The 9,908-nt window shown below is 40.2% G+C and overlaps 1 protein-coding gene across 6 annotated transcripts in view; it reads left to right on the top strand.

Moving 5' to 3' along the window:
• Positions 1–8,370: 8,370 nt before the first annotated feature.
• Positions 8,371–9,908, top strand: part of LOC132821100 (HMG box transcription factor BBX) — a 199,203-nt gene continuing 197,665 nt past the window's right edge. For 5 of the 6 annotated variants that reach the window (XM_060833632.1, XM_060833630.1, XM_060833636.1 and 2 more), the window contains exon 1: positions 8,669–8,947. The gene's annotated coding sequence lies outside the window, so the exon portion shown is untranslated. Of the gene's footprint in view, positions 8,452–8,668; positions 8,948–9,908 lie in introns of those variants that run through there. The other variant, XM_060833634.1, reaches the window with a different exon arrangement.

The following is a 9,908-nucleotide window of genomic DNA, read 5'->3' as shown; positions in this document are numbered from 1 at the left end:
GGTCTAATTACTGAATTTTCACACCATTGATAAATTTGAATAATACTTCAGATAGAAGGATAGTATTTTTGGAAAACATTTAGAGGATCAGGGATTATTGGATAGCAATGCTTATATTTCCATCTTTAAATATGGATGCACTGTTGTGAAATGTGCTCCATAATTTGCATATCAATACCCTTGAATGTTGTTAACTTTATTACTATTTTTGCAGCAAAATCATGCCCAATGGATTTTTAATGAAGTAATCATCCCATTTACTAAATCTACTAAATTATATATGGGTAAATATCTCTGTACATAGGTGTTTTGCATTCTTTACATTTGTTTTTAACAAAGTGTCTCTTGTGGCAGTTCTGAGAAGTAATTTATATAACATTACTGTTTGTGGTAAAAAATACTCTAACAGGAATAGACCATTCAGCCCGTCAAGCATTTTCTGTCATTCTGTTAAGCCATGACTGATTTTTACTTCAATACTATTTAGCTTCGTTTTAGCCAAGTCCCTTGATATCCTTACCTAATAAAAATCTGTTGATCTCAGTCATAAAAATTTCAACTTATGCAGTATCCTATGAGATGAAACCTCTGAATTTCCCCTATCCTTTGTATGAAAAAATGCTTCTTTCTTTCACTCCTACCTGCGCTGGCTCTAATTAGAAGATTATATTGCCTTGTTCTGGACTCTTTCTTAAAAGAAGGTAGTTTCTCCGTATTTATCATGCTGAAACCTTTTATAATTTTAAATACCTCAATCAGATATTCCTCATTTATTTAAGCCAAATGGAATAGAAACCAATTTTATACAACTTGACATACTAATTTAACCCTCACAGTTCCAGTATCATTCTGGTGAACTAATATTGTTATTCCTCTGAGACCAATCATATATCTTTCCTAAAGTATGGTGTCAAAAACTGAATACAGTACACCAGATGGGGTCTGACCAAAACTCTGTACAAGCGCAACATCACTTCCTCACTTCTGTATTATAACCCCCTTGAGATAAAGGCCAGTGTTCCATTAGTCTTTTTAATTGTACAAACTGGTCTGTTTTCTCTTGAAAAAATGAATTCTGATGGGTTTACTGTAACAAGTGATTGAAAATGCTATTAACTAAACACTATCTTAGTGGCAACTTATGTTTTAAAGCTTGGAAAGGAATGTGCCACTTTTATAATTATCACATATCATATTCTCCATGAAATCATGGTCAAATAGCAAATGGTTCACAGGTAGTTTGTGGCTTCCAGTACATTTGAATCTCCATATTTTACCAAGTAGTAACTGCCTCCAGATGCTTCCCATAGTTTTTGGAAAATTTCCTAATTCCACTATGTGCAGTCAAGTCTGTCCCAATGATTCACCCTCTCTGACCATGACAGGTAAAATCTCCCAGAATTCTAAGATGTATCTCTCTCTCTCCACCTGTGGTAGTTCACAAAACCAAGGAACCCCCTCTTTTTGTTGCCCTCACAAAAATACTGAGAATCTGTAATATTCATGGATTTGTGAAGAACCCTGTAACCAGATCTAAAATAAAGGCTTCTTCTGCTTTCTTCCCCATGGCAACATGAAACACATTAACTGAGTTACCAGTTAGAAATGCTGGTTAGCTATTCTTGACTCCAAATTTCTTTCATCTTATACATAAATGGACAGACTGTAGTGCAACTGTTTACAACTAATGCTTTCAACACCTTTTTTAGACTGAGGCAGACTCGGGGTTTAAACTTGTGGGTTCAGAAAGTACTGCCACCGCCCCCATAAATCTAGGCCTCACTTTCAAGGGCCTATTGTTAGGTAGAATTCAGAACACGTCACATGGCCCATTCCATTTTCATAGAATCACATAACTGTTACACTATAAACACAGGCTATTCAGCCCATTGTGCCTGCACTATCTTGTTAAATGAGCATCATTACCTAATGCCATTCTCCTGCTTTGCTCTACGCCCTTGCATATTATTCTTATCCAAATAACCATCCAACTCCCTCTTGAATGCCTCAATTGAACCTACCTCTACCACACTTCTGGGTATTGCATTCTCGAACCAAAATACTCACTTCATGAAAAATGTTTTCTCACTTGCATTTGATTATTTTGCAAATCATTTAAAATTTATGCCATCTTGTTCTTGGTCCTTTTATGAATGGGACAGATTCTCCCTTTCAATCCAGCTCCTTCATGACTTTGAAGAAAGAAATCAGATCATAGAATCCCTACTGTGTGGAAGTAGCCATTTGATTCATCAAGACCACACTGATCCTTGAAGAGCGTCCCACCTGGATTCAGCCCCTACTGTATTCCTGCAACCCTGCATTTCCCTTTGCTAATCCACCTAGGCTGCACATCTTTGAACTGTGCAGGGAAAGCAGAGGACCCAGAATAAACCCAGACAGACATGGGGAAAATGTGCAAACTCCATATAGACAGTCACCTGAGGGTGGAATTGAACATGGATTCCTGGCACTTTGAGGCCATTCTTCTTAGAGAGTGGTGCCAAGAATTGTGCAATATACTCTAGATGAGGTCTAATAAGTGTTTACTACAAGTTCAACGTCACCTCCTTGTTCTTGTATATTATGCCACTACTAATAAAACCTGGGATACTGTACGGGTTAATAACTGTTCTCTCCACACATCCTGCCAACTTCAGTGATCTATGCACAAAGACACACAGATCTCTCTGCTCCTGCACCATTTATGAATTGTACCCCTTATGTTATATTTTCTGTCCATGTTCTTCCTACTGAAATGTATCACCTCACACTTCTCTGTATTGAACTTCATCAGCCACCTGTCTGTCCATTCCACCAACCATTGAATCATAGAATCCCTACAATGTGCAAGCAGGCTATTCAGCCCATCAGTCCTGCACTGACCCATCAAAGAGCATCTCACCACCCCCCAGCTCTGCATTTCCCATTACTAATCCCCCCACCTAACCTACACATCCCTGGACACTGTGGAAAATTTAGCATGGCCAATCTACTGAACCTGCATATCTTTGAGGGAGGAAATTGGAGCAACCAGAGGATACCCATGCAGATATGGGGAGAACATTCATGCAGATATTTACCCAAGGATGGAATCGAACCTGGGTTCCTGGCACTGTGAGGCAGCAGCAACAACTAGAGCCACCATGCCGCCTATAACTTGGCAATGACCTTTTAAAGTTCTGCATTGTTCATCCCACAGTTCACAATGCTTCCAACTTTTATATCATTCACAAACTTTAAAACTATTCCCTGTACATCAAGATCGAGAACATTGGTACGTATTAGAAAAGCAAGGATCCCAATACTGACCTTTTAGGAACTTGCTACAAACATTCCTGAAAAATAGTCATTAATAATTATTCTCTGTTTTCCAACTGTCAACCAATTTTGTATCCATGTTGCTACTGTCCTTTTTATTCTGTGAGGAATAACTTTCATCACAGGTTTGTTGCGTGGCAATACTAATAATCTCTTTTGTGAACCTTTATCAAATGTCTTGTGAAAGTTAATATAGACAATATCTGCAGAGACTCTCTTATCAAACATGTCAGAGGCCTCATCGAAACAGTGAATTAAATTAGTCAGACATGATCGAGATGTCATGAGCCTGTGTTGAATGTCTTTAAACAGTTTGCATATGTGCAAGATACTTTGGTTATTTTTATCAGCAGATGGTTTCCTATATATTTAATTAATTTAGTATAAAAACAACAAACCTCAATAAAATTATCGTAAGAAATTTCTTTTAAAACAAAAGTTTTTTAAAAATTTTACCAGCAATTGTAATATTATTGTCAAATATTCCCCTATCATGTGATGATGTAAGCATGTGTTCAACATCGAATATTAAGTAGTGTTATTGCAGTAATAACGCATGTTTTTAAATTTCCTATTTGATTATTAAGTAACTTTACATTAATAAAAGTGAGATGTCAAATGATACTTTGTCTTTAAATATGACCTTTATTAAAGTGACACAGTTAAAACAAACAACAATGGCTGATGCATCTGAAAGCTTTGGCATTTCAGAGGATAGTGAAGAGTCAATGACATTGCTGTGGAGTCATATGTAGGCCAGACCAGGTAAAAGGAGCCATTTCCCTCCCTAAAGGACTTTAGAGAACCAGATGGGTTTTTTTATGACAATCGACAATGGTTTACTATGGTCACCATTAGACTTTAAATTCCAGATTTTTGATTACATTCAATATTTAATGTTGCCTCTCTATATTAATCGTCTATTGACAATACAACAAGGTCATCGCCTCGCCTGTGTATTGATGAACTGCCATAAACCTCAGCTTCGGAAGTGGCGATGATGCTTGGCTGGGAACTTCAGGCAGGGCAGGCATCATGTCCCATGAGGTGAAGTGCCGAAAAGTCTGCTGGGTGACCACTTAGGTGCCTGATTGGTAGAAGATTCTGTGAATTTGTCCATCTGAGCTGGTGGAGGAAATTGCACACATCATGGGGTCCACTGCCATGCTTAGAAAAAAAAATCAGCCCAATACTTTACATTAAATTTTACATCCATATGAAACCTTTTACTACATTTTACATTGTTGGTGGGTGTAAGCAACAGCATTGTAAAGTTTGCAGATGTGACAAAATTGGTTAAGTGGTAAGCTATAATGAAGATAATTAGAGGCTTCAGGATGAGAACATTATCTGAAATAGTGAAATGGATAGAAACATGATGGGGTTCTGTGTAAAGATGTCTACACTAATTTTGAAAGCATTCTTTTGAATAGGTCATATGTTACAAATACCTCACTTTTGAAAAGTGTAGGTAAATAGAGTGATGTTGATAAAAACATGCACAGGTCCTTAATGGTGGATGGCTAAATTCATAAAGTAGTTAAAAGAGCATGACAATTACTTTGATGTATGAATAGAATAAAATATAAAGGCAAAGAGAGAATATTCAAACTTTATGAATCACAAACATTATGAATCACTGTTCAGGGATTAGCTGGTATATTGTGAACAGTTCTGTCACATTGCAGGAATGATGTTAAAACCTTAGGAAAGGTGCATTGGAGTTTCTTTTTTATTCATTTGTGGAATGTGCATTTATTGCCTGTCCCTAGTTGCCCTTGAGAAGGTGGTAGTGAGCTCCTTCTTGAACAGTACAGTTCATCTGCTGCGGATTTACTCACAATGCCATTAGGCAGGGAATTCCAGGATTTGGACACAGTGAAGAAATGGTGATATATTTCCAAGTCAGGAAGGTGAGTGGCTTGAAGAGGAACTTGCAGATGGTGGTGTTCCCATGTGTCTGTTGCCCTTATCCTTCGAATTGGAAGTGGTTGTGGGTTTGGAAAGTGCTATCTGAAAATCAAGAATGAATTTTTGCAGTGCATTTTGTAGATAGTACACACTGCTGTTACTGAGTGTCAGTGGTGGAGGGAGTGGATATTTATGAAGTGGTCCCAATCAAGAGGGCTGCTTTGTCTTGGATGGTGTCAAGCTTCTTGAGTGGCTTTGGAGCTGCACCTATTGAGACAAGTGGGGAGTATTCCATCACACTACTGACTTGTGCTGTATAGATGGTGGACGGTCTCCGGGGAGTCAGGAGGTGAGTTACTTGCTGCAGTGTTCCTTGACTCTGATTTGGTCTTGTAGCCATTGTGTTTATGTGGCGAATCCAGTTGAGTGTCTGGTCAAGGGTAACCAACAGGATGTCAATAGCAATTGTAAAGTCATTGAATGGTGGGTAACAGTTAGATTGTCTTTTATTTGTAATGATCATAGCCTTGCATTTCCATGAACATTACTTGCTACTTGTCCGCCCAAGCCCAGATATCATCCAGATCTTGTTGCATTTAAACATGGACTGCTTCAGTATTTGAGGAGTTGTGAATGGTACTGTACATTGTGCAATCATCGGTGAACATCCCCACTTATGACCTTATGACAAAAGTCATTGATGAAACAGCTGATGGTGGTTAGGCCTAGGACACTACCTGAGGAACTCCAGCATAAGGTGACTGACCTCCAACAATTATGACCATCTTCCTACATGCCAGGTTTGACTCTTGCTTGTGGAGAGTTTGCCCTTATACGAGTCGATTCCAGTTTTGCTAGGGCTGCTTGATGTCACATTCAATCAAATGTGACCTTGATGTCAAGGGCTGTCACTCTCATCTCACCTCTGGAATTCAGCTGTTTTGTCTGTGTTTGAATCAAGGCTGTAAGGAGCTGAGTGGCCCTGGCAGAAGCCAAACTGAGTCAGTGAGCAGGTTTGTGCTGAGCAGGTGCTGCTTGATAGCACTGTTGATGACACCTTATTTCACTTTACTAATGATCGAGAGTAGACTGATGAGGCGATAATGGCTGGTTTGGATTTGTCATGCTTTTTTTGTAAAGGACATACCTGGGCAATTTTCCACATTGTCAGATAGATGCCAGTGTTGTAACTATACTGGAAGAGCTTGGCTAGGGAAATGACAAGTTCTGAAGCACAAGTCATCAGTAGTATTGCTAGAATGTTGTCAGGGCCCAGTAGCCTTTGCATCATCCAGTGTCTCCAACTGTTTCTTGATATCATGTTTTACCTGGCATGAAGGACTTCAGTTGTGAGTAAAGGCTGGAAGAGTTAGGACAGGTTTCTTGGAACAATGAAAGTTAAGGATGGATTCAGTCGTGGTTTTCAAGATGATAAGCGCTGCTTTACGGTTCATATGAGTAGAAGTATTCCGTGTTACAAATTGGTTAATAAATTGGGAGTAAAATTTGAAATCATTATTAAGAGATTTAGAGGGCAGGTGAGGGATTTTTTTTCCGCAGTCAGAGTTGTTGGACTCTAAAATAGTTTATCTGAAATGTTCGAAGGACCTGATCCCATTAAGCCTCTTAGAAGCAAATTGCATAGATCCTTGAGGGTGTGGAAATTACAGAGTTATAGACAGAAAGTGGAGAACTTTAAACCAGGCATAAACTGCTTTTTCAAAGCAGGAAAGGCCTCCCTATTTGGTGAACGCTTCTATAATGAAAAAATTGTCCACAATTTATGGTGTGGGCAAGGGAATATCTTTATTCTCCTGTATATGAAATAATTGTTTATTACTCAACATTGGATACGGAAAAGAACATATTTGATGGTTATGTTGTAAGTTTGCTTTAGTAAGACTAAATATGTGATGCGTTGAAAATTATTTTAAAGATTTGTAAAATTATTTTTCACATGTAATCCAACCTTATCCTGACAGGGTTGTACATTTTATTATACCATAGCAAAAAGTTGTCCATGGTTCTTTCTATTCACAAAATCTTTTGTAATTTTTTTAAAGATAATATCCATTAATTATTGCACAATTTCAGTTCTAAAGAAGTAATAACTCTTATCTTCTCTCCACAGATGCTGCTAGATCTGTTGAGTTTTTCTAGCAATTTCTGGTTTTGTTTCAGATTTCCAGTATCTGCAGGTCTTTTTTTAGTGCTATTTCCATATTGTCCTGCCACAGTTTCTGAGGAATCATTACTGGAATGATTAATTTATTATAACTAACATTGCTTTGATAACATAACTTTTTTTCTGACTGCAAGCACCCACTTGGTCTAAAATCTACCAACATTAAACAATTATGTATAGCTATATTTCCGGCTTGCTAATTCCAATGCTAACGTGGAGAAAATATAATGACAACTCCACCTGGTATAATGTTCTTCTTCCCACACGTGAAAAAAAATCCTTTCAAGCTTTTCAACTGGTCTATCAGGCCTACCTTGTTCCAAGCTTGACAGATTTACTCTTAGAGTTTACAGCAAATGTTGGTTTCTCTTTCTCTGGGCCAAGAGGGTTTGCACAGTTGCAATGTTGTCATGTTTTCTCTTTGTCTACTCTCTCCCGGTGTTATAACGATGTAATTAAATGTAAAGCACTGTTTTTAAGCTCTTGAACATGCTTCAGATTACTATCACTTTCTATGTGACTTACAAAGCTTGATCCTTTCTCACATACGATCATGCAATATAACTGATGATTACTTTAACTAAGCATCGTCAAATGTTGATGTTACTTTTCCTCTGTAGCGCCGTTTTAGAGATTGTTCTTTGTCTGAGTTGTATTGGGTTTTTTCCTTCCAGAGATCTAGTTACATACTGTATGTTGCATCTGTTGCAAATGTCCCAATGCTTTCTGTGTGCCTTGCTCCCTTCCCGTGCTTTAGTTAAACCGCATGCAATATGCGTGATGACGAGTTCACAGTACAGTGTTTCTCGATATCTCTCGCATACATTTTGTAGAAATCTCACTAAATCCCGTACATTGCTCGGGGCTGGGCTGGACAACGTACCTCGGGGCTGCCCGTTTCCCTTTGGAACCCTCCCTTCCCCTTTCGACTGCTGTAGTTCGCATTTGAGCAAAGTAAAAACAACGAGTTCTCCTTGAAACAAGCCCTTCTGCATGCGTGCCCGTGTGACCAACAGGGGGAAAAAGAAATGCAGGTTTGCTGTGTACACGCACACATTTAGACAGAGATGTTTTCATAAGCGAGAGAATGTTAGTTAAACAGTGTAGGTTTCTCCCAGTTGTTACGGTCTGTCTCTTTGGTTGCTCTCGGCTCCTGCTCGGGCCTGGCAACCAATGAGGGTCCCTGTTGTAGTGGCAGCTTCTCGCCCTCGTCCAAACAGCCGGAGAGAGAGAGAGAGAGAGTGTGAGTGAGTGAGTGAGAGAGAGAGAGAGAGAAGGGGGCAGCCAGTCAGCAGCACCAACTTCTCCCTCAATTCTCCCGACTGTCAGGCGCACGGCAGCAACCAGCAGCAGAACAACAAGCAGAGACTTTTAAAACATACAACTTCTCTCACCCAACAGCACCCCGAGCTGGGGGTGGGGGAAGAAGAGAGCACTCATTAGAAAGAGAGAGGAGCAGACATACACACATAGAGAGAGAGAGAGAGGCTCTTTAAAAGGGCCGCCGGACGGACGGGACTCCAGCACCAGGTGTGTACCAGAACCACCATTTCAATGTGACTGTAAACTTTTCATTGATTGTTTTCGCTTTGCCTTATTTTTCGTTTATAAAAAAACAACAGATCATGTTGTGGCGTTGGTGTGTGTGTGTGAGAGAGAGAGACCCAAGTAGGCCAGAGAGAGAGAGAGAGAGCTAGGCCAGTGTTATAACACACACACACACAGTGAGAGAGATTGTAGACAAGTGAGCATAATAATAATAAAAAGGAAACAGTTGGCAGAGGCCGGGAGAAAGGATTGTGTCTTTGAGTCAGGACAAGGTGGTGGGGGTCTGTGCTGACATAAACCCTACTTTTGGTCAGGGCTGGATGTTGGGGGGAGAAGGGGCAGGAAGGAGGTTAAATGCTGGGATTAGAGCCGGCGGCGAGCTGTCTCCATACTGGACAATAAATACTGTGATGTTGTCAATAACTTAGGGAGAGAGAGAGAGAGCGAGGCCTAGTCCTTTAAACCCCCGCTCTCTCATCTCCCTCTCGGTAATGGTGGAGTGAGAGCAGCTGGCTCCGGGGCTCGCACCCTGCTCTTCGCTTTCGGTTTTCTGTCATGTTTTTTTTGAAAAAACACAAAAAGATTAATAATTTAGAGGAGGAGGAAGTGGAGGTTGATCTCTCTCTCTCTCTCTGTCTCTGACACAGAGACAGAGGGATCCGTGTGTAACGGCGAAGGGATCAGCTGGTGTCTTCAGCACAGCAAAGTCAGACAGAGAGAGAGAGAGAAAACCCGGGTAACATCCAGAAATCTGCAGCCAACCTTTCTCTCGCTCCTCTCACCTCTCTCTCCTTCTCCCTCTCCTCTCTCTCTCCCTTTTTCTCTCTCCTCCCTCTTCCCCTCTCTCTCTCTCTCCTCTCTCTCTCCTTCTCCCTCTTCCCCCCCCTCTACTTCTCCCTCTTCCCCCCCCTCTACTTCTCCCTCTTCCCCCCCCTCTACTTCT

The sequence above is a fragment of the Hemiscyllium ocellatum genome, chromosome 12 (assembly GCF_020745735.1).
Source record: "Hemiscyllium ocellatum isolate sHemOce1 chromosome 12, sHemOce1.pat.X.cur, whole genome shotgun sequence".
In the NCBI taxonomy this organism is placed as follows: Eukaryota; Metazoa; Chordata; class Chondrichthyes; order Orectolobiformes; family Hemiscylliidae; genus Hemiscyllium; species Hemiscyllium ocellatum.
This window is presented reverse-complemented; position numbering and strand designations above follow the sequence as displayed.